Below are 22,188 nucleotides of genomic sequence, written 5' to 3' on the forward strand. Positions count from 1 at the left end.
CTCCTCAGATATTCAAAAAAAAATATGGTAGGTGCATTGTTGTTCTTCAAACAAATACAAATGAAAACAAACTAGATATTTTACACCCTACAGAAAAGAATTATTTTGAAAAAAATATATTCATAGTAACCAGTCAAAAGGCTTCCAGAAACACTCTAGGTGTTTCCTGTTAATGCAGGAGGTGATACAATGAGACATCCAGACTGACTCCTCTACAAGGCTCTTGTCTGGCTTTCATCTCATTCTCAATGAGCACATAGGCACCTCAAGCCTTGTTCAACAACTCTTCATTTTGGCTTCAGGGTCTGTATGTGGAGCTAGTCATTATCACATAATATGGGTGTTTAGCTATTCAGCTATTCCAGATATAGAAAGTAGTTCCTAGTGCAGCAAAGTGAAAGGAAAAAGTAAATAAAACTGTGTAGGGAATCATTCGAGATGTAATTTAAACTATGAAGAGGAAATAGTATTCATTTGATAATTTTTGAAAAATTTGTGCAGGTGATTTTTCTAATGGAAAGAAATTAAAGGTTTAGAAAGATCCTGCAGAATTGATATCAAAGTTCAGAAGCTGGTGGGTCTGTTTTCCCTTTAATGTAGGGAATTGCAAGGCAATATTTTTTGTTAACAGGAGGTCCAGCTCCCTAACTGGAATGAAATGAAGTCTCTGGAGTTGCATTTGCCTCTGGTATCAGTAAGTGACCTCCCAATATCAAGATTTTACAAAGATTAGCCCAGCAAGCACATAAAATGTCAAAAGCTACAGGAAATCAGGAAATTTTCAACATTTTTCTCCTTTAGCTTCTCAGAAGGAAAGTTGTCAAAGTAGCTGTCTGCTAAACATATCATCTGACTTACTATAGAAAGAAGGATGTCAACACTGCATGTCAAATCCAGCACTGAGATCTATTTTTTAATGGGCAGGATCTGACTTAGATAGATCCCAAATCTCTCTGCAATTACCTGCATCTGTAGGAAAGGCACAAAAGGATTTATCTTAAAGAGCTCTCAAACTATCTTCTAGCCTTGGCTTTTATGACAAAAGCAAAGTAAAAATCTCAGAAAAATATTTTCAAAGGCATTTTTTGAGGAGACGGTGTTAGCTGCTCCCCTGCCTTCACACCAGCAATGGGGCCACATGGTTTGGCCAATGACATTTGCTTTCACCCAACAGCTTTCCTGGGGTCTGGTTACCCTTCCCACATGAGCTCCATCCCTCTGTCAGCAGCCAGACACCAGGACACCCAGTAGCTTCAAGGAAACAGTTCACAGGTGGGCTAATGCCACCAGAACTATTCATCCACTACTGCAGCCTATTGCCCCCAGAGAAAGTGTTTGGGACAACACAGTGGGAATTGGAATTACTCTCTGCACCTTCCCTTAGCCAGAGACCCTCCAAATATAGGGATAGAGAACAGAAATGCAAGAACACTAAAAGAAACAAATAAAAGCTGGGCACTTTCAAGATGTTTCAGCTTGATGAGCTTAACCTATTGAGCATGTCAGTGGTCCCCTGACAGGCCACCAAGGACATGCCATGGCAGTGGGAACAGACACTGCTTCCTGAAGCCAATGTTCACACAAGTGTAAGAAACAAATTAATTCATTCCTGCCAACATGGGCTATCATCTGTTCCCTGCTAGGTTTTCTTCCTGTTCAAAGCATACTTCAAAAACAAGCAGTAATGTGACCTGAAGTCTAAATTTTGCTACAAGAGCTTCAGCTTCTGGGAGCCTTCCCACAGGTTAAGGGAAGTCATGTCAGTCAGGTGTGAGAGTCACCATGTTTCACAGCTGATTTCTCAGCTATGCCCCTGTAGGTGGTCACTTCAGAGCTATATCCAGCCACTACATCTAATTAATTACCCAGTATTAGCCCAAGAGCAGGTCTACAGATGTAAATCACAAATAATGCCACTTTAGGATTATGACCTATGCTCCTTCTTTTTGTGTGTCATTTTTACACCCACACAAAGTATGTACAGAGCCCTAATGTCTCTTTTTACAAAAACGTCATGAATGTCCACAGAAGGGAAAAAAAGGAGACACAAGCCCTTAAGGTTAAAGCAAAATTTTTGCCTTTGTAACTGAACCTTATTCCCTCCTGGATTAGATTCACCAAGCATACAAAGATGTGCTTTTGTGGCCCAGGAAAGAAAAGCTCTGGACAGGTTTTGCAAGTGCCCCCATGGAATCTTAAGTGGAACATGAGGAACTGCTCACATTTAAGTCAGCAGTGTGCAGGTGTTAGGGAATGAGACAGCATCATCTAACAGCCAGCATACCTCACTCCTATCTCCTTCTTTCCCAAATTATGCATGAGAATTAAATAAAAATAAAATAGAGGAGTTTTGTAGAGGGTGATTGTCCAAAAATATATGAACAAGATTTTTTTCCTTCTTCTCAGCTGGGTGGGTAAACTCCTGCTGTTCTGGATTGGGCTGGATGCAGCAAGTCATGCTAACCCTTATTTTTCCTAAGTTTCTCTTTTCCTCTGCTAACAAAAGACAATTTATTATTTAAAGAATATGAATATCATTTCAGCAAATTTTAACTTTTTAGAAGGTGAAAAAAGACTGAATTGTCACACAACTCATGCATTCAGAGTATGGTGATCCCTAATGGGACAAAGGCATGGCAGAAATGGAGAACACCTGCATTCTCCTCAGCTGATGTTCTTGAGGACGAAGCCTGGGCACCTTCCTCAAAAGAAGGAAATGTTTTCCTCATTCTAGAGGAAAGTTTGCTCTGGCACCAAACAAATGGGCAACCTTCTAGGAACTTCTCCCCAGGAAGTTGCCCTGCAAATGTTTCTGGTTGAAGCTCACACAAGAATTCAGTTTTTCACAAAGGCATTAGGTAGAAAAGCTTTAATTATTAAAAGAGTGTGAATTAAGCAGACAGTGTGCTGCACCTACAGTGCCTTGGTGAGAAGGCACTCTGTAAACAGAATTATTATTTCATCAACACAGTAGAGTCCTCACTTAATGGCTCACTAAGTGGGCCAGAGATGAGATTCGATGTGAAGAAATCAATGACTCAAAGCAAGAGATTCAGCAAATATGAAACACCTAGTGCTTAGCTCTTAGGATTGCATATTGTCTCCTGTGGAAGTGACTTGTATCATGCAGGGAGAAAATAACACTCCTGCTGCTGCATCCAACTGTATCCATGGGAGATAAGACTGAACTGGTGCTTGCCAGCACTAGAGTCCCATACTTTAAGGGGGCGTTATTTGCTTTTTGGTGTTCTCCTTCTGTGCTATATCTGCTAAATTAGTAAGCATTGCTACTTCATATTTTCAAAATGTTCTTACTGCTTTCTTTCTTCTTTTTGTAAATCATGACTTCAAAGTCAGTATTTCTTAGTAATGGTAGCCTTATTTTGGTGTCCACCAGATGTATACATCAATCAGAATGACTCTGCTGTACCGCAGAGCAGAAGCACCAAAGGGCATCCTGCAAAATTAAATGGGAAGAATAATGAAGTCCTTCACAATTCTTCTCTGTTCTAACCATTATAACAACTCGAGAGAGCAGAGAAGATATTTTCAACATGTGGCTATAGGTGCATGACTCTTCTTCAGACAGCTGGCTAGAGGGTAAATGGCAAGAGCAATAAGTATCTATCTCTCCTCCCCGGGAGTGAGCATGATTCATGGGTGAAGAATACTTTATTTTCCTACTCACCAGCACACTGAGGCTTTTCTGTGAAATTACTTCTTAAGTTTTCCCCTTCTCTTCAGTACTAATTTAGGAATATAAAACTCACCATGCTGGCTCACTTTTCACTGAAGTGATTTCAGCTTCACTTCCAGATTCTCAGGGAAAATCTCAGCTTTACATTCATCAGCTCCTAATGAAAAACAGCAAATCAGACTCTGCAAAGAAAGGTTCCTGGTGTAGTGAGGATTGTCTGTGCAAAGAGGGAGAGATGAGTTAAATTGCAGAGGAAATCCTTCATTAATAGTACCAAAGGACTGCACAAAACCCAACTAATTCTCTGAACGAAAGAAGGATTAATATCCCATTTTATAGGAAGGAAAGTGAGATAACAGAGCAAACACCCAGGAAAATTAGCAGACAGGATCACTGTGCCTTCAGTTCCACATCCATTCCCATGTGCAGAGAGACAAATTTGGGCAGAGTCCCTTCTGTTGGAATAGCAGTTTGTTTATTTGTTGCAATAGAAGGAACAGCCCAGAAAAATTTCTCACAAGCAATTTTCTTTAGAAAATCCTGCCATTTCTCATTTGGATTTTTTCCTATCAGCATGCATCTTTACCAAACAGGACACTTAACAGTTAATGTGACAGAAAACAAAATAAATTGCACAAAACTGTGTTAAAATCAGACTGACACCTTTCATGTGTTTTTGAAGATAATGTCTTTCTGACACACCTTCTGGCTGCTTCTCATAGAGAGGAATAATGCAGCACAGAAATACAGCTCTGGAAAATGGCAGCTTACAAGTACCTGCCTCAAAAAAAGTAATAACCTTTTTCTACACGTAATTGCACTAAATTCACCAAGAGCACATAATGGACAGGAATACAAAATGAATCACAACATTTCTATATGAAACAGCTGTTCCACGAACTGGCCACGATGATTTTTGACTATGTGACTGCATCTGTAGTTTGGAAACAATTAGCCAGGAGCAATTCTTTATCTTGAGTTGTCACACTTGTTTTATCAGCTCTTTAGGGGGTACTCCTGGAGAGCTGAAAAAGCAGGATTTTCCTACTCCAGTTGGACCAAGAAATAAAATGCAAATCCATGACAGCGTGTTTAAATAAAATTTGTGACATACAATTTCATCCATCATTTTCTTCCTTTCCTTGTTAAGACCAAAATAAATATATTACATTTTCACTAAGACTCAGGGGATCTCAAAATATATTTAGTAGTCACACCAGCATACAAGAATCAGGAGAATGCAAATAAATCCCATCCTTCATTGCCTCATACTTTCCACTCGTCTAATTTGCAGTGGTAAATTTGAAATCTGAATTGTGTCATTTTTCAGCAAGAACTGAGCACTCCTGGGTGCCTTTTGCTGCCACTGGAACATGCAGCTGTGACATCCAACACCTATGTAAATCTGGGCCGAGTTATCCGCAGTGAGTCAACTAATGCAGCTGAGGAAAAGAGTTGCTTTACCATCTCACAAGGGAATAAAATATCAGTAGTGAGCTGCTGGCTCTGTTAGAGGTAACTCAACAACTTTACAATAATGTAAGCAGCCTTAGGAATAGGCTAAAAGTTGGTTTTCAGAGCATATCAGGAGACAATATAGGGCACTGTCACGCATTCAGGAAATCAGGTTTTATAAACCACAAATGCAAATAAGCCCTGGCAATCCTTATACTGTGGACACATAAATATATTTCGTATGTATAAACCATTGTGCAACTCAGTTGGAGAATTAATACTGTCTGGGAAAAGATGCCAGAGTAGTAACAACTGAAGAAGAACCAAGACATAAATGTTGTTGACATTAGACATCATCTTCCAGGACATCCTGAGCAGTTAGCCAAGTGCAGGATAGGTGCACAAAAGAACTTGCTGTCACTTGTTATTAAACTATCTGGCTGCTTAGGTATGGGCCACAGCCTCTGGACAGTTGCTCTGAGTGCTCAGTTTGTAAGCAATCAGCATCACTTTTTGGGAAACTAACAAGGGTGAGACTTTAACTGCTCATGTGTGTAGTAAAAGGCTGTTTCCTTTCAAAACTGAATTAAAATTTGGGCTTATACAATTCCTTTTAAATTAACCTCATTGTTCTATATATAACCTTTTTTTTCTCCTTTTTTTCTAAGCATCTTTTGAACATGTAAGCTGACTGGAGATCTGTTTGTGCTTTCCCTCTTGATACATTTACCAGTCTCCTGTTCTGAATTTTGATTCACTGGGTGCTGTCCCCTCAAACAGCACTGCTCCTGCTCTCACTGCACTGCTGCTCTTTGGCCACAAATCCTTTTGCAGGAAAGGGGCTCTGGGTGCAGCTGCTATAGGTGCACAGGACAGGCAAAGCACCTCATCCTGAATGCCAAACACAAATACTTCTCCTCACAGCTCAGGGGGTAATGAAAACCAAAAACACAAAGGGATTTTGCACTAGATTTCTGAAAAATCCAAGCTGAGCTGACAATCTAAGCACTTCTCTGTCAACAAAGGCTGCTTGGGATTTACAAACTAGCTGTCCCTCCTGAAGAGCCTGATTTATTTGGTATGCTTTGAGCAATCTTAATGTATGCCAAGTTTTTATTCACATACATGGCCTTTTGCATAATACCCGAATAGAGTATTTGCTCAGGAAGTGGTAGACCTGAATTCCAGGCTTTTCCCTGCTGAGGAGAGCTGAAACTATGGCTTCTACTTCCTGGGGAAAATGCAGAGCCTGCAAAGGAGAACAAACCTGGATTTGAGTAGAAGAGACCTGGGACTCAGCTTCTGCTCCCTGGGATGTTCAAATATCCAATGTCAGATGGCATCTGGATTAAAAAACAAATACAAGCCAGAAATAATCAAGGACAGTGAGACTGGGACCAGGAATGCATCACTCTTGGCCAAGCTCCATAATCACTAGGTTAGATAATGATGCCAGTCCTCTTGGCAGACCTTATTTGCAATGTGCTAGTGCAATTATATTATTTCAGTTCTGCAGCAGCTTGAATGTCTCTGCATCTCCCCTCCATGGCACAGTGCAGACATGCTTCCTTCCCTTTCACTGAAGTACAAGCTGTTGTATTCCCTGGGTCAGAGAGATGTGCCATAGTAACATTAATGTAACTACTGCAGCTTCACTGCCCTTGTGCATTAGTCCTTGGGACAGTACACATCCTTGGTATCCATGGTACTGCCTGCACCTGGAACAGGAAACCTTTCTTTTTAATTTCAAAAATGTTCTATGATTACAGCAGTCATCCATTTAATTGGGGCATCATACCCCCTGTTTCAAGTAATATTTAATTAAGTTGTGGTAAAAAGAAATAAAAAATGAGACTCCCCTATCCAGGAATGAATAACCAAAAGGGTTATTCAATTACCAATATCCTCAAGGATTTTAGAGTAAAGATTATTAGAAAAGGAATAGTATGCTATAATTCATCTGCCCTTGTATTTTCTAACACAGGGATGAGATTTTCTGGACAGCTGCATTTCCAGGTCAGCACCACAAGATCAGGGAGTATGCAAGAGGCACAGCTTCATTCTTCCTCCCTGGCTGCAGCTTGTGGTGTGCAAATCTTTCTGCCTCCTATCCAAAATGCCTGTCTGGGAAAAAGGACATTTCCCCCTGGCCTTCTGAAGCAGCTCTGAGCCCACCATCTTCCAAGAGTTCCACCCTTGAGCCTTACTGATCCTCTGGGGTATCAGGACAGCCAAGAGTTACATGCCTTGACTGGAAGCACAAAACATCTTGTGTGTCTTTAGAGAATTAGCCCCCGGTCTCACCCTGTGCAATATCCCATCTAACTGATGGAATATCCCATCTAACTGAAGCCGTTTGGGCATAGAAGCATTTGGCCTTTGAGGCACTTGGAACTTCTTAGGAATGGGGAAGAACCTAAAATTCAAGAATCAAAGACAACTAAATGACCTCCTAAAAGAAGAGGGATCTACTTTAGTTAGTTCCTAAGAGAAGCCACTTTCCCAACCACAGTCAAGAGTAGCTGCTGCTAGGACTGTCTGCCATGCAATTTGTGTCCATGTCAGACACTTGCCTGAGATAGAGATAGAGGAGATAGAGCAGTGCAACATTAAAAGTGGGTCACCAGAGGTTTTTACCATTAACCTGCCTTTGACTCACATTCCACAAGATTTAGATCATTTCCAAGGAAGTCTGTCACACTGAATGGTATGGCTGTGCTGTTATTGTGCAGCATGTGTTGCTTGCACAGCAAGATTTAGAGACTTGTTTCCAAAATGAGGGTTAAATTTATAAATTTGCATACAGTGTATTGTCTCTAATAGGACATTTTTTTTTTTTTTGCTTTGCACTCTTTCCTGTTTAATGTAAAATGAAATTCCATTTCATCTTTAGCAAACCTTTCAGCTGGAATATAATTTTGACTAATAAAACATCTATAAACACCATCACTTTTATTGTGTATGACTACTAACAGTAAGACCTTGATAATAACACTTGACTTGACTGGCAGCAGTGAGGTAACCATGGACACGGTTCTTATTAAGAAAAGATAAAAAATTACATTCCAGTAATTCAGAAATACTTCTTTTCTCTTGAACAGGAAAGTGAAAAAAAAATATTTACAGGTTTATTCCTACATCACATGCCATGCCAGTTACTGGTAACATTAATATTGTTATCATTTTAGCTGCAGTGCTTGGAAACACCAGCCTGAGGTCAGGGCTGCTGAGGTCAGAGAGATGCCTGAAAAGAAATCATAGTCCTTGAAATTCAAGGCCCAGAGTTGGAACAAACAAGGCAAATGAGTAAAAGAAACTGTTTTTTTTTCTCCATTTTTATGATAAAGGAAAAGAAACACAAGACAAATTTTTAACTAGTCTCAAGGATTTTTTCATCTTTGCAATTAATTTTTCTGTATCTATCAAGCATTAAAAAGGCATCAGAAACTGCTAGACTAGTCAGCCCTGAATGAGTAAAATCATATCTACATCCTCACTAATATTTTGCATTTATAAAATTTTATAGACATGTTTTAAATAACAGTTTCTGTAAAGACAGATCATACAGCAGACTGTTGTACTGACATTTTTATGGTCAGAGGTTTTACAAAAACATCTTGAATTGTGGAATTTTAGCAAACCTCATCCCTCATCTTAGGGAGCACATCAATTTTCTCTGTGCATTTTTTCTAGCAAACTTGCATTTTCCTCTCTGTGCACGGGTGTCAAAAACTAGAATGTGGGTTGACCCAACTCAAACCATTTGTTGGTTTTCTTGTTTGAATTATTTTTCTATCACACCCTGGTTTTGCCCTTTGCTCTTTTCCATACTGGCAGCTTTGCCAGAATAAATCTTTGCTGTTCAGCCATACGAGAAAACATCCCACAAACAAGGTTATTGTTCTTTTTTGGCCAGGTATGCATAGCCCAGATTGTTAAGTCCTGACTAGTGAGTCAGGCTGTTTTTACATGTCTTATTCTGTATTGTTGAAAGGTCTCTCTGAATACATCTACCTGTATGCTAAAAAATAAATCTTCATGTAGCAGGATGCTTATATTTTGCATCAAATACATTCAACATTATCTCCTCTCAGTCCCAGATAGTTTAAAAGAATCTTTCCAAGATTCCCTGAGTAACCTAAATCCAGGCAGAATAGAAATGATACAAAATATATAAAAGGCAATAAACCTGTAGTTCATCATAGCCCACGGAGTGCTCCGTAACACTTGTTTTGAAATTACTTCTGTTGCAGTGGCAAGCAAGAGTCTGTGCTTTCATCTGGAAACAAAGACTGAATTATTGTCTCTGATGTCAAGGGAATGTTTTAATTTCTTGTGTTACTGTCACTTGAAAGTATGTCCCCTAGCCTACAGATGAAGAGAAAGGGCTGGGGTTACACACTCACTAGTGCTCCCCATGGAGTTTTGTGCCTGCTCTCTGTCTGAAACTCATCACTGTGGCTCTCACAAACAAAGCACGATTTCATAAACACAAGTATTGGATTCAGCTATTCAATGATAGACCTCATCGTGTGTTTCTTGAAAATGTTCCTTATAAGGCCTTTTTTTTTTTTGGAAAATTGCATTTCTTCATGCAATATTTGCTTCTAAAGAAGTGTCTTCATCCACTCTGCACAAACTGGGAGATGTGAGTTTCATTATCAGTCACATCAGTTCTTAAAACTATCACTGGAGAAAGGATGGGATTTTCACGACTGTTTTAGCTGATCAGAGGATGGGATGCAGAAAAGATGAGATGGCTGAAAATGTCTAGCAGTAATGTTAAGGACCCAGTCACCAATTTGCACACACACACACTAAAACATGTAAGTAGATTCTGAACTAACAAAATTCAAGGATTCATAGCCCATTCTTGTGTATTTGTAACAGCATTTAACCAGTATGAAATTTAGATGCAACCCTTTCCACATCTATATAACTATATAGACTTGGCTCACCCATCTTGTTTTTAAAGACATCAGGTTTGCTGAGACTCCCTTGCCTTTCCTCTCATACATACCCTGCAGTCCCCATTAAAAAGAGGATTGTGAAGTTCCTCTGGATGCCACTTGCTTTCTTTCATCTCTGTGTTGAAAAAAAATTTACACATCTAAGGGTGAATACCCTCAATCTAGTCTGCAGCTTTGGACTCTGAAGCAATTTGGGGTAAATATTTTTGTTACAAGGTACTTTTTCCACTGTGGAGGCTTAGATTTCCTTAAACCTCAAATCCACAGCTCTATAGCATTTATCTGTACATTTCTATGAGCAGGAGTGAGTCAGAGAGGGATGGGCTCTTCCCTGTGGTCTGCAAGTTTCAACACAGAAATGAAAACATCAGCAGCTTTAAGGGGCAGAAAATAACAGAATGAATAACAGGATGCCAAAATGAGGTGGCTTTCACTGTTACCACTTGCAAAGAAAGAACAAAGACATTCATTACCTGGGTTCACCAGTTTGGTAGCTGGGAGATGAATTTACATGCAGTCCAGTCCAGCCCAGTGTTATTGCATAGCTTGAGTTCTTTTAAATAGAGATCAATATTATCTGTACAGTCATTTTATAATAAAATAGGCACCACAGCAAATGTTCTCAGGTTGTCCAAAAAAACTTTACATAAAACCACCTGATACTAAGAAACATCTTCGTAATATGTACAGAACAGAGTCCCTTCACATGTTCATTGGCACCTCACAAGTAAGTAGCTGGGTAAGCATTAGCAGCAAAGTACAAACATCTCAAAAGCCAAGAGACCCTCAGGAGGATGGAGAGCCCCATCCATTCAGGCCCCATGTCTCCCAGCAAAGAGGACAGCACATGGACAACAACAGATCAACAAATAGGCAAACTCAAAGTGCTCACGGTGTTTTGCTGTAGTTGTATGCTCACCAACAAATACATTCTTGTTCCTGCCCTCTGCAGGTGCTGTGTTGCCATAAAATAACTCTTGCTGCAACAGGGCCCAGAAAACAGAGATCACACTCCTTTGTCTTTCCAAACTTCAGAGTGAGAAATAACAGGAAAGTTAGAAGCCAAAAATTCATGCAAATGCAGTCTGTGGAATTCAAGGAATTCAGTAGCACAGGACATCAAAAACAGAAACCTTGCAGATAGTTCCACTACTTACACAACACACAGGGAAAAGCTCATCAGAATTCGTGCTACACAATGTAAAATCTAAGGGATGAGAAAATGAGCTTCCTTTCCCTTCCCTAGCGGGGTGATGGGCGCAGTGCTGGGCACACAAATGCTGCTTACCCTGTAGCACTGCAGTGGTCACCTTCCAAATGTTCCCAGGTCTGTAGTTTGAGTAGGCACAGCAATTCCTGCTGCTGTGCCCCACAGCTCTCCAGAGACACATCATTGATATAAATTGTGAACTTCAAATGCTTGTTCCTAAAAATTTGCCTTCACTTCCACAGGGTTCCACTCATGTATTTTGCAAGCACACTGAGAATTGTACTGCACATCTCTAATGCTTTTTTTCTGCTTTGGAGCATGTCTTTTAACCAAAATACATGAAAGTTACATTCTCATTAGTAGATTATGAACCACTAATGCAATTATCAGTTTAAGCAAAAAACAAAATCATTTTTAAGTTACTAATCCACACATATGTATCATTTGAAAGAACAATATAATTTCCTGTATATTTAAAAAAAAATTAATTAGAACTTCACTTTTCCAATTCTTACTAATTAAAAATATCCAACAGATTAAAAATGGGGAAAATAAAGATATTAAAATGTCTTTATTGCCTTCAAGGCACTGTAATTTTAGATAATGTTATTCTCCTAAACTTTAAGTTGTACTAATTTTTTTCTCTCTACTTCCATATTATTCTCCACAGGCACAAATCATGCATTTCTCCCATCTTATGCTTCTACTTCGTTTTTCCTAGGGACTGGTTTGTTCAGCAGCAAGCAGGCAGTCATTTTAGCTTCTTTATTCCCCTCATCCCCCATTCTCTTTTGTGGATCTAAAGGATACACCTAAGGTGAGTTGAGATGCTGTTTGTAAGATCTTTCTGTCCACCCCCACCCCAATAACAATAATCACAGACAAGGTGTCCTTGTTCTTTCCTTGCTAGCAGAACATTCAAGATTGACAACTCTATACTGAGTTTCTCATTTAATCATACATGTTCTGGTGGAAATTATTACCTTTATTGCAAAGCTGTGTATAGATAGAATTAAATGCTCATCTTTGCAATAAAGAATGTGCTCTTCTGTAAAATAATTACTCCATTATCAGGTCTGCTGTAAGTATTGTGCAGTTGCTAGTAATTTTTCTCATTCTATGAGGATCATAAAGAGAACCTGAATTTTCAAAGTACAGCATTTAAGACTATCAATTATTTCCTTCATGGCTCCCTCCCTTTCCAAAAGAAAATAATCTCCTCTGAAGAAGGTGTCATTCTTATGACAACAGAAGGATTGCAATATCACACTTTCAATGAGAATGTTAGACCTGATTCAAAGTCCAAAAATTCAAACTACTTGAAAAGTGTCCTATTAACATCAGTGAGCTGTTCATCAGCTCTACTGAACAAAAGCTTCCCCTCACTTCAGGTCCTGCTGATAGCTGTCAGGCCCTTGAAAGTTTTGACATCCTGGTTCCAGTTTCATCAGCTCCCCCAGTAAGATTTATGCAGGTTTTCTGCCCATCTTCACTGGTTAGGTATATTCAAGTCCTCTTTTCTTGCTTCAGAAGCATATTTTATACAGCTTAACTTTTAAAATCTTATTAAAATGACAAGCATTATAGAGACTGTGCCAGCAATAAAAACCAAACAAAGTCATAGCCCTTTTAAGATATATAAATTTTTGAAAGCAAAGTTTCCTCCATGCCTTGCAATACATGTGATAGTAAAACTTGAAAGAAATGACTGTTGCATAATTATCATTTCCTGAAAAAAAAACACTAAAATAACTTGCAATTGTGAATGTTAGGTGTGGCTGAACACATTTACGCCTTCAGAAACATCAGGAAGTTTTTTTTATTCTATAAACACTCTTGAGAATTGATGGGCTAAACAAGGCTTCCCTGCCAGGTGTACTTTTTTATGAAATAAAGCATCACAGGAGCATGTCAAGAAAAAAAAATTAAGACACTTACAAGTACTGGGTGCAGACAAAAGAGAAATAAATACTCTGGGACAAGAACATAAAATAGGAAATCCAGCCAGGAAAATGACAGTTAGATAACAGGCCTTACAAGTAAAGCAAATAAAGGAAAGAAAATAACATATGTACATTGTCATGATATCCAATCTCCCACAATCCTACTAGTTCCATTGTTTTGCATCCAGAATCATTAGTGCAAAATTTTGCGATTTAGAAATGGAAGCTAAAATGGAAATCATGCTGAAAACAGAACTGCACTGGAAAATGTCCCTGTCCAGCTGAGCACTAAATATTTATATCTTAGGGGAGGAAAAAAGTCCCTAATCAAGGCTTGTCCCAAGCCCACGAACTTTCAATCCTCTCTGCTCAAAGGCAGCAAACAGCAATAATTCAACCCACATGAACCAAAGCTGAAACATTTTTTTTCTGCCAGTGCCCAAAAAGAAGAACCACAGAACGAGAAAGCGCTGATTTTCACAAAGGGCTGATTTTTGGTTCACCACAATCTGTAAACACTGCCACAGGCAGTGAGCTGTAGCCCCAGCACCCTCACAGCCACCACAGAAACACCATCAGAGCCGGGACAGGATAGGTGAAGCCAGCTGAAGCCAGAGAAGCCGAGGTGAAAGCAGCAGCAGCTGCAGCACCCAGCCTCAGCGCAGCTCGCTGACCCAGCCAGGGCAGCGGCTCAGCCCCCTCCAGCCCAGGTGTGCTCCCCAGGGCTGCACAGGAGGGACAGAGGGTGTCTTGGGGTGACACTGCAGCCAGCAGGAGACCCCTCCATGGTTTGGAGCTTGGGGTCTTTCTGGACACTCTGGCTGCAGTGTTTTCTGGAGAGTCACCGCTCCCTTGAAGGACATGCTGGTGTTTTGAGCCCAGATGGATGCGTTCTGCTCCTCCAGCTCATTAATGCCAATCTTTTCCACAATAAATAAGCTCCAAAGCTGGTCTTCTCTGGCCTCTCCTGGATGATTTATGTCATGGGCTTGCAATAAGTCATGCTGAAGTTTCTCTGACCTAGATTTGCTCCAGCGTTGTAACTAGTTTGGTGACTTCTTTCCAGTCTTTCAAATCCATTATTCAGCAAGCTGGTGCTGATGATGCACTTTCAGCCAGGTTGCTTTCATCTTTCATTTTATTAAATGCAAATTGGATTTGAAAATGAAGGCGGACACTGCTGTAATCATACTGGCAGGTAACAGTGTTACTCAGCTGTCAACAGAATTCAGCCTAAATAGATCATGGCACAAGAAAGAAATTGTATCAATGACTTTGCTTTAAATATTACATCAAACCTATTCTGTCACAGGGGACAAAAAAGTGAACACAAGTTGCAAACATAGCACTCATTCTATATCTTTTCTCGTTTCCCTTCCTTCTGCTCCTTAGTTAATCCAAGGAGAGTTATTACAGCATGAAATTTGTGCATTGTTTGCCAAAAAGGTAGCAGGATAATAATAAACCAGACAGCACCAAAGCCAAGGGTTCCATTTTCTATTACTGGTTTAGATAAACTAATTAATTAAAATATCAAGAGCATATTTTACACATGAATACTCTTGAGTTCCAGAGAGCTAAAAGTAAATCAATATAAAACACTAGGTACAGATATACACTGCCAATACTGATTTGCTTGCCTGTATGTTATTCGTAATAAATAACATTATGGTCTGCTTTTGCAACAGTAACTATTAATCATTAATCAGTTGCACTAACCCTTGCTGAACAATATCCTTATGTAAAATATGAGCCAGCTGTGGCACAAGCAAAAATATCAATGAGTGTTAACCAGAATTCAGCAATTAATTTGATGAGGCCTCATTCATGGGTTAGACTGTGTTCATTTTTCCTAACTTTGCTAACATTTCAATACTAAGGAACATGTCCATGCTCATTGTTCCTTACTATTGATATGAAAATATTCTGAGGCTTTCATTAGAGGGTGTAGCATATAGTAGTACAGAGAGGTTCAGCTGTATGTTTTTGCAAAGAGGCAATTATTCCCTACAAGGAGGAAGGAAATGCAACTACGATGCCTCCAAAGAACAGACCAAACACTGAAATGTCTCAGCACAGTCCCAGATGGAAAAACCCTGCATTTTCTTTACGTGGGGACACTTTCTTAACAAGTGACAATGTCATAAGAAGATGGGAGGGTTAAACATCTGGTCTGAAGTCTGGCAAGATTCACCCAAAGCTTTGGGCATGTCGTCAGAATAATTCCTGACATTTCTCATTTATTCTGCTCTCCTGTGCAAGCACCAAAGTCTGCTGTCAAGAGTCTGTCTCGCTTTGATTGCAGCAAGCAGTTTTCTCACCCACTACAGAGCTATAATTTTGTGTTCTCAACACTTACTACAAATGCTCTCAGAAATGGAAAAGAACAAGTGGGAGAAGTATTACATTGTGCCACCCTTCTAGTGCAATGAAAAAGCAGAAGGGAATTAATAATCCTGTTTATATGGTCAGAAATGGGGCTCAAACTCTTGCCTTGACTCTCTCCTGCCCAAGACACAAAACCCAGCAGCAAAGTCCCTTCACAACAAGCTCCCCCCATATCCAAAGGGTGTCAGACTTGGCTGCTGCCCTAAGCAGGGTCATTGATTCCTCATTCCTCTGCACAGATTCTCTCACAACATGGAAATCAGGCTCTCCATCTTCTAGAGGAAACTTCAACTAGATAGAAAAAAAACCTGAAGCAAAGTTGTGCAAATTGACCTCAGAGTCAAGTACCTTTACCCCTCCAAAAGCTGCAGAAATGTGTCAAAATGTCCCCTCAATTCTTCACATATGCCTGTGCTGACAGAGTCCCAAACAAGTTTGGATCCAGGTGTTTTGCAATTGAAGGATCTTGATTGTTACAGGGGTAAAGAAAGAAATCAATCAACTTTGCATATATGCATATTTATCTCAATATTTTTGCTTTCAGCTGAAGAAAAGTCTAATTTATTTGAACCAATTCTAATCTGATTTTCTTAAGGGTCCCTTTTTTTTTTTCTATTCCTTACCAGACCATTCAGGAATGTAAGAAAGTGTGCTGTATACACAAATTATATACATATACCCAGTGCACTGCCTACCTGACTGTTCTCCATCTCTGAGACCCTCAGCAATTCAGCATTACAAGAAAAACCACAATATCTCTAATAAGCGTTCTATATGGACAGGTAGATGCAAGAAATCTTTCTGCTTTCTTAAAAAATAAAAATTCTTAAACACATTTGAATGCCACAGAACTCCTCTACCGTGCCAGGGGTTTCTTTGCACAAGGACACATTTCGGTGCTGGGGTCTGACATGCCGCAGCCTGCAGCAGAGGGCACTGCGAAAGCACCAGAGCTGCAGCCCTGCACAGGGAGAGCTGGGAGGGAGCAGGGACATCCCCGGGGACACTGTGCCGTGCCACTGATGCTGCCCTCGTTTCCCCTGCTGGCAAGGGGGTGGTTGTGGAGCCGGGCTGTGCTGTCACACCACGCTCACAAGGCCAGTTGTGCCTTCACTGAAGAGATGCTGCTGGGGAAGGCTCCTGGCAGGTGGGGTCCCTGCTGGGCTGGCGCTGCTCTCCAGGCCAGGCAGTGGGAGCACTGCCCAGGGGATGGCAGAGCAGGTGAAACCCTGGCTCTGGGAATTGCTACTCGCTCCACCAGCGACAGACACGTGCCTGCACACCCCACGGACGTGCCTGGTCCATAAAATCTGTTTGGGACTTTGCTGGATTAGCTTTCAAATGTTCCTGGGAGAGACAATGCCATTAAAATACGGGTTTTATAATCAGTCATTTTCATTTGGAAGCTGAAGGCAGCTCTCCACTGCTCTGCTTTTACAGTCTGTACTGTCAGATATTCCCAAACACCCTACAAAGAGGCTAAGCCTGCAGAGCTGAGATAGTGAATATTTACAGCAGTGCTCAGCAGCCAGCATCTCCGAATCTATCAACAGCTCCTTGCAGGAGGAATCAACTTTGTCTATCCCCATCTGCACAAGTACTTTAAAGAATAACTTCAGAAAGCAAATGAACCATTTCAGAGCCATTAAAAGAATTAAATAATCCAAAAGTAGCAGTAAAACAGTACAATAAGGAACACTTAATGTTATTAGAAAAGTCACTTGTGTGTGGACAAAGGCTGACTGACAAATGAGAAAAATATTTGTTCACTGTGAGTGATCTACAGCAGACCTACAGCCAATGGTACCAGATGGTGGGGCTGGTTTTTTGTAAACACACCTCTTCTAGAACCAAAAAAGCCTGGTTAATCGACCATGGATCATGGTCCCATAAACTAAGCAAAGCTGTGCCTGCCCAGCACCATTGGCAGACAGCTCCCATTAGGAAAACAGTAAAGAAAAGTTCCTGGGTTCTTTGGGAGGCATCTGGATTCATTGGGAAGCACACAAAAAAAGGAAATTGAGTAATTCTGAATAGATCAGGTAATACAGAAAAGATCTTATTCAATTTTCCATGTCTATGTTGGACAATACATTTAATTTGAATGGACAGTCCTACTTTAAATTCAGCATTTTTAGTCTGTCATCAAGAACACAGGGATACAGAACTAAAGAGGGATGCAGCTGAGAGCTCAGTCTCACACAGAGCAGGTTCATTGTATGATAACCATGAAATGAATGTTGATTCTCAGTTTGAACTGTTATTTGACAATAAATAATAGCATTCTTAATTCTAGCACTGTGATGATATTTAATCCATGGATTTCATAAAGGGTTTTCACAACGTAGAGGATGAAAGAAATTTCCAAAGCAAATAGGCATAAGAAATTCATCAGGGGAAAACTCTGACTCTAGTTATTAATCTACAACAGCCCTCCCAGCCCATGGGAAGTGTTATTTTGTTTATTGGCATGGGATCACAGCTAATCCTGCTGTGTGTCTCTTGAGGATTAATGACCCGATTAATGACCAGCAGCAGAGCAGCTCCATTCGTTACAGCATATCAGAACCAATTTCTACTTTGGACACTCTGGAGGGAAGGGATGCCATCCAGAGGGACCTTGACAAGCTGGAGAGGTGGGCCTATGCAATCTTCAAGAAGTTCAGCAAGGCCAAGTGCGAGGTGCTGCATCTGGGTCAGGGCAATGGCAAGCCCAAACACAGGTGGGGCAGACAATGGGCCAGGTGCAGCCCTCGGGAGAAGCACTTGGGGTTGTTGAGAAGCTCCACATGATCCCACAATGTGCATCTGCAGCCCAGAAAGCCAGCTGTGTCTGGGGCTGCATCAAAGGCAGCGTGGGCAGCAGGCTGAGGGAGCAGATTCCACCTCTCTGCCCTGCCCTCGTGAGACCCCACCTGGAGCTCTGCACCAGCTCTGGGACCCCAGCACAAGGCAGGGACCTGCTGGAGTGAGTCCAGAGGAGTCACAAAGAAATACTAAGAGGGCTGGAACACCTCTCCTAGGAAGACAGGCTGAGAGAGTTGAGGTTGTTCAGCCGGGAGAAAAGAAGGCACTGAAGAGACCTTAACATCAGCTTCCAGTTCATAAAGGGAACATAAGAGAGCTGGAAAGGGACTTTTCACAAGGGCCTGCAGTGATGGAACAAAGGGGGATGGCTTTAAACTGAAAGAGTAGGTTTAGAGATCAGAAAGAAATTACTGTGAGGGTGATGAGGCACTGGAATTGTTTACCCAGAGAAGTTCTGGATGCCCTATCCCCGGAAGTGTCAAGGACAGGTTGGGTGGGGCTTTGAGCAACCAGGTCTAGCAGAAGGTGTTCCTTTCTATGGCAGGGAGGCTGGAGCTAGGTGACTTTAAGGTCCCTTCCAACCCAAATCATTCCATGGTTCTAAGAATTAGAGTGTAGCTGACAGAACCTTCAGGTACACTAAAAAAATTCTGGGAATTTTTTTTCCTATGCTCAGAGAATAAACTTTCTCTGACCACAAGATGGCCCTCATAGTATATTGTCTGTGCTGTGGTATACAATATCCTTGCCTTATTCATGATGCATAGTTTGCAGCATTCTATTTTCACTTGATTTATGCATACATATAGTCTATTTCTCCCTGCTGCCTTCTGTTAGCACAAGACCAAGCAAAATTTCTGAATCTGTAAGATTAATTCACAGGCTCTGTGGCAGTCAGGCCAAGTTTGTGGCTGTGCTGTCCCAGCACCCCGGCACCAGCACAGCCACAAGGCCACACTGTCACTCTGTCACTCCTCATTGCCACCTCCCCACGGCCACACACCCCCCAGTGCAGCTACTGCACACCCATGGCCACTGGGAGAAGATCTGGAGAAGAGTCCTTTCCCCATCACAAGGGCTGGCTGCCACCAGGGCAGATGCCGGGTTAGCAGAGCTCCTCCTTGTTCTCCCATCATGAGGGTTTGCATCTCTTGCTTGTCATTTCTCAAGGATTCTTGGTATTGCTTCTGCAGGCATATTTGACCTGGCATTGTTTCATTTCCTGTGTTTTCTGCCCAAAAGCCACATGATCAGGCACAGTGATGTCAAGCAAGGAAAGTAAATTGTTTCTTTCAGTCTCTGGCTTCTATGGGACCTTCTGAACCTCCAGCTATATTGACAGCTCCCAGGGATAGCTCTTTTAAAAGTTTCTACTGGTCTAGAATTAGGAAGTTTCCATAAAAGTACTTCCTGAAAGGTTAGATCAAGACAATTCAAAGCAAGACAAGGAATTACAGATATATAGCCTCCTGCCTAGAAACCTACTAGTTTCCTGACTGAAAATGTTCAAATTGTGAAATGCACAAGAAGGAGTGCCAGCAGGATGAAGGACAGCCCTATCTCAGCCCAGCTGAGCTGGGATAATTTCAGGATGATGATGCTGATTTGGTAAAGCACAGGGATATCACAGAATAGGATAGGGTACTAATCACACCTCAACTGTATCTCTTGAATAAAAGTGTAGCAACAATCTATGGTCCAGATATTAGTCAGGTATGCCTGTTTCCCGTGGGCATCCAGTGCTCCAAAATGGTGACAACAAGAACAGTTGGGAAAAAAAAAATAAAGAAACCATTATAAATTTCACTAGAGAATGTTTTGTTGTTACTAATTCCGCACTGTGGGGACAATCTTTCAGACTTCTCTATTTCACATGGCAAGAAAAGGAGCTGCAGGTCTTCCACCCTTTCTAGAAATGGACTTGAGTGCTGAGGATTTGGGGATGCCAGTCCTGCCAGGTTCACTCTTTCCAGCTTCAGTCTGTAGCTTATCTCTGATCTGTGCCTGCAGCTAAATTGTGGATAATTCAGCCAGCAATGGTTATCTTTACCAGCATATTTGTTACCAACCTCTGCATGGCTGATTGCTGATCATAAATAATTCGTTACTATGAAAAGCTTATGTGAGGTATAAGAAAACATCAGTTCTTTAAAGGATGAGAAATACACCCTTGAGCAGTTCCAGAAAACATTTTCTTTTTAAAGAGCTCTTGAAGCTCTTCCATGGATTTGTAAGTCACAATGAATCAAGCTGTGTGTTTACATGAACTTAGAGCACACCCAGCACCCTCATATGCTTACAATCAGTAACCTGGCTTCATGTCTTCAGTGTGTTAGAGTCTGATTTTAAGCTTTTAGGTCACTCTGAACATAAACCATGGAGGGGAGGAAATTCAAAGAAAAAAAAAAATCAGCAAATCCCCACAGAAGCTCCATTGGTTCATTCTAATGTCAGCAAAATATGTCTGGAACTAGATCTGAACTGGGATCATTCACTATTGCAAAGAAAATTTATTAATGCCACTTTTTCATTTCCCCCTGAAATCCTCCTTTTTCTATATCCCATACACCATTCTGTTTCTCTTCTCTAAATCGATTTTTCTCTAAATTTGTCTCCCCACTTACTCTTCCTTTGCCCTCTTGAGGGTGGCCCCCTTGAGAAAGCTGAAGTTTTCCTTACTGCGAGTTCTCTGGGCTTTATGCAATTTGCAGATATGGATATGTAAAACTTTTAATGCTGCTCACCATCTGATTTCTCTACAAATAACTGCTAAGCAAGTTCTTTGGTGATAAAATTTATGCAACCTTGAAAACAGATATCACAGAAAAAAAAAGCTTTAGGTATGAACAGCAAGAGGAGCCCTTGCACAGTAACTCATCAAGGAGCAAGAGGCTGTGAAGCAGCTGGGCAGAAATGGGTACCAGAAATGCTTTTGGTTACCCACATGGGATAGGTGAAAAAAGAGGTAAAGGGTGCCCAGCAGCTTTAAGAGTCATCATTTTTTTCTTCCTCTTGAAAGAAATGAATGTATAGAAGCTTCTCCTGGAAACTATCCATCATGCTGAAAATTTGGTTGACAGCTCTTTCATGAAAGAAAAAACAATGAGATTGTAAGTCTGCCCAGAATGGGACCAAAGAAATCAGAGGTAAAAGCATGAAAATCTTCAAGGGAAAAGAATTCAGCTCTTCAAACCCTTGATAGACTGGGTGCAGAAATCAAAGGGATTTTGGGTTGGTTTTTTTATGTCAAAGAAGTAGTATTAGGGTCTCCACAAAATAGAAGAGAAGCTTAGATGTCACTGAAAAAACACCTGCCTGCTGCCCTCTTCCCCACTGCTCTGGTGCACAATAAGTCACCAAAATAGATCCAGACCAGTTTATGTCACTGTGCTCTTTCTGCTGCTTGGCCCTGGAGGCAGGCGTGTTAAAAAGAGAACTTTGGCTTTAAATGCTCTTCATTAGCTCCCAGCCATCTGCTAAGAGGTAAAATAAATTATCTTAGTCTCTGCATGCAAAATTAAGCAATAAGGATGGAAAAGATAATTATATATATATATATATAAAATATATATATATATAATTTATATAAAAGCATTTAATCAAATTTAATCAAAGCACAAGTCTGTCTCGTTATCTCTGTGAACTATGGTGCCCAAATTGGCAGCAAACCAAAGGTAGCTACAGAGAGGTATAAAATAAACATTAAAATGGCACCAT

General features: G+C 40.7%; 1 long non-coding RNA gene across 3 annotated transcripts in view; it reads right to left on the bottom strand.

The window, feature by feature from the left end:
- Positions 1-22,188, bottom strand: part of LOC135305166 (uncharacterized) — a 40,382-nt gene that overhangs the window by 8,107 nt on the left and 10,087 nt on the right. For 2 of the 3 annotated variants that reach the window (XR_010366444.1, XR_010366442.1), the window contains exons 3-4: positions 6,420-6,495; positions 3,771-3,854 (exon numbers count right to left, since the gene is read on the bottom strand). This is a non-coding gene — a long non-coding RNA (uncharacterized LOC135305166). Of the gene's footprint in view, positions 1-3,770; positions 3,855-6,419; positions 6,496-10,595; positions 14,509-22,188 lie in introns of all 3 variants that reach the window. The other variant, XR_010366443.1, reaches the window with a different exon arrangement.

Source organism: Passer domesticus, chromosome 7 (assembly GCF_036417665.1).
Source record: "Passer domesticus isolate bPasDom1 chromosome 7, bPasDom1.hap1, whole genome shotgun sequence".
Lineage (NCBI taxonomy): Eukaryota > Metazoa > Chordata > Aves > Passeriformes > Passeridae > Passer > Passer domesticus.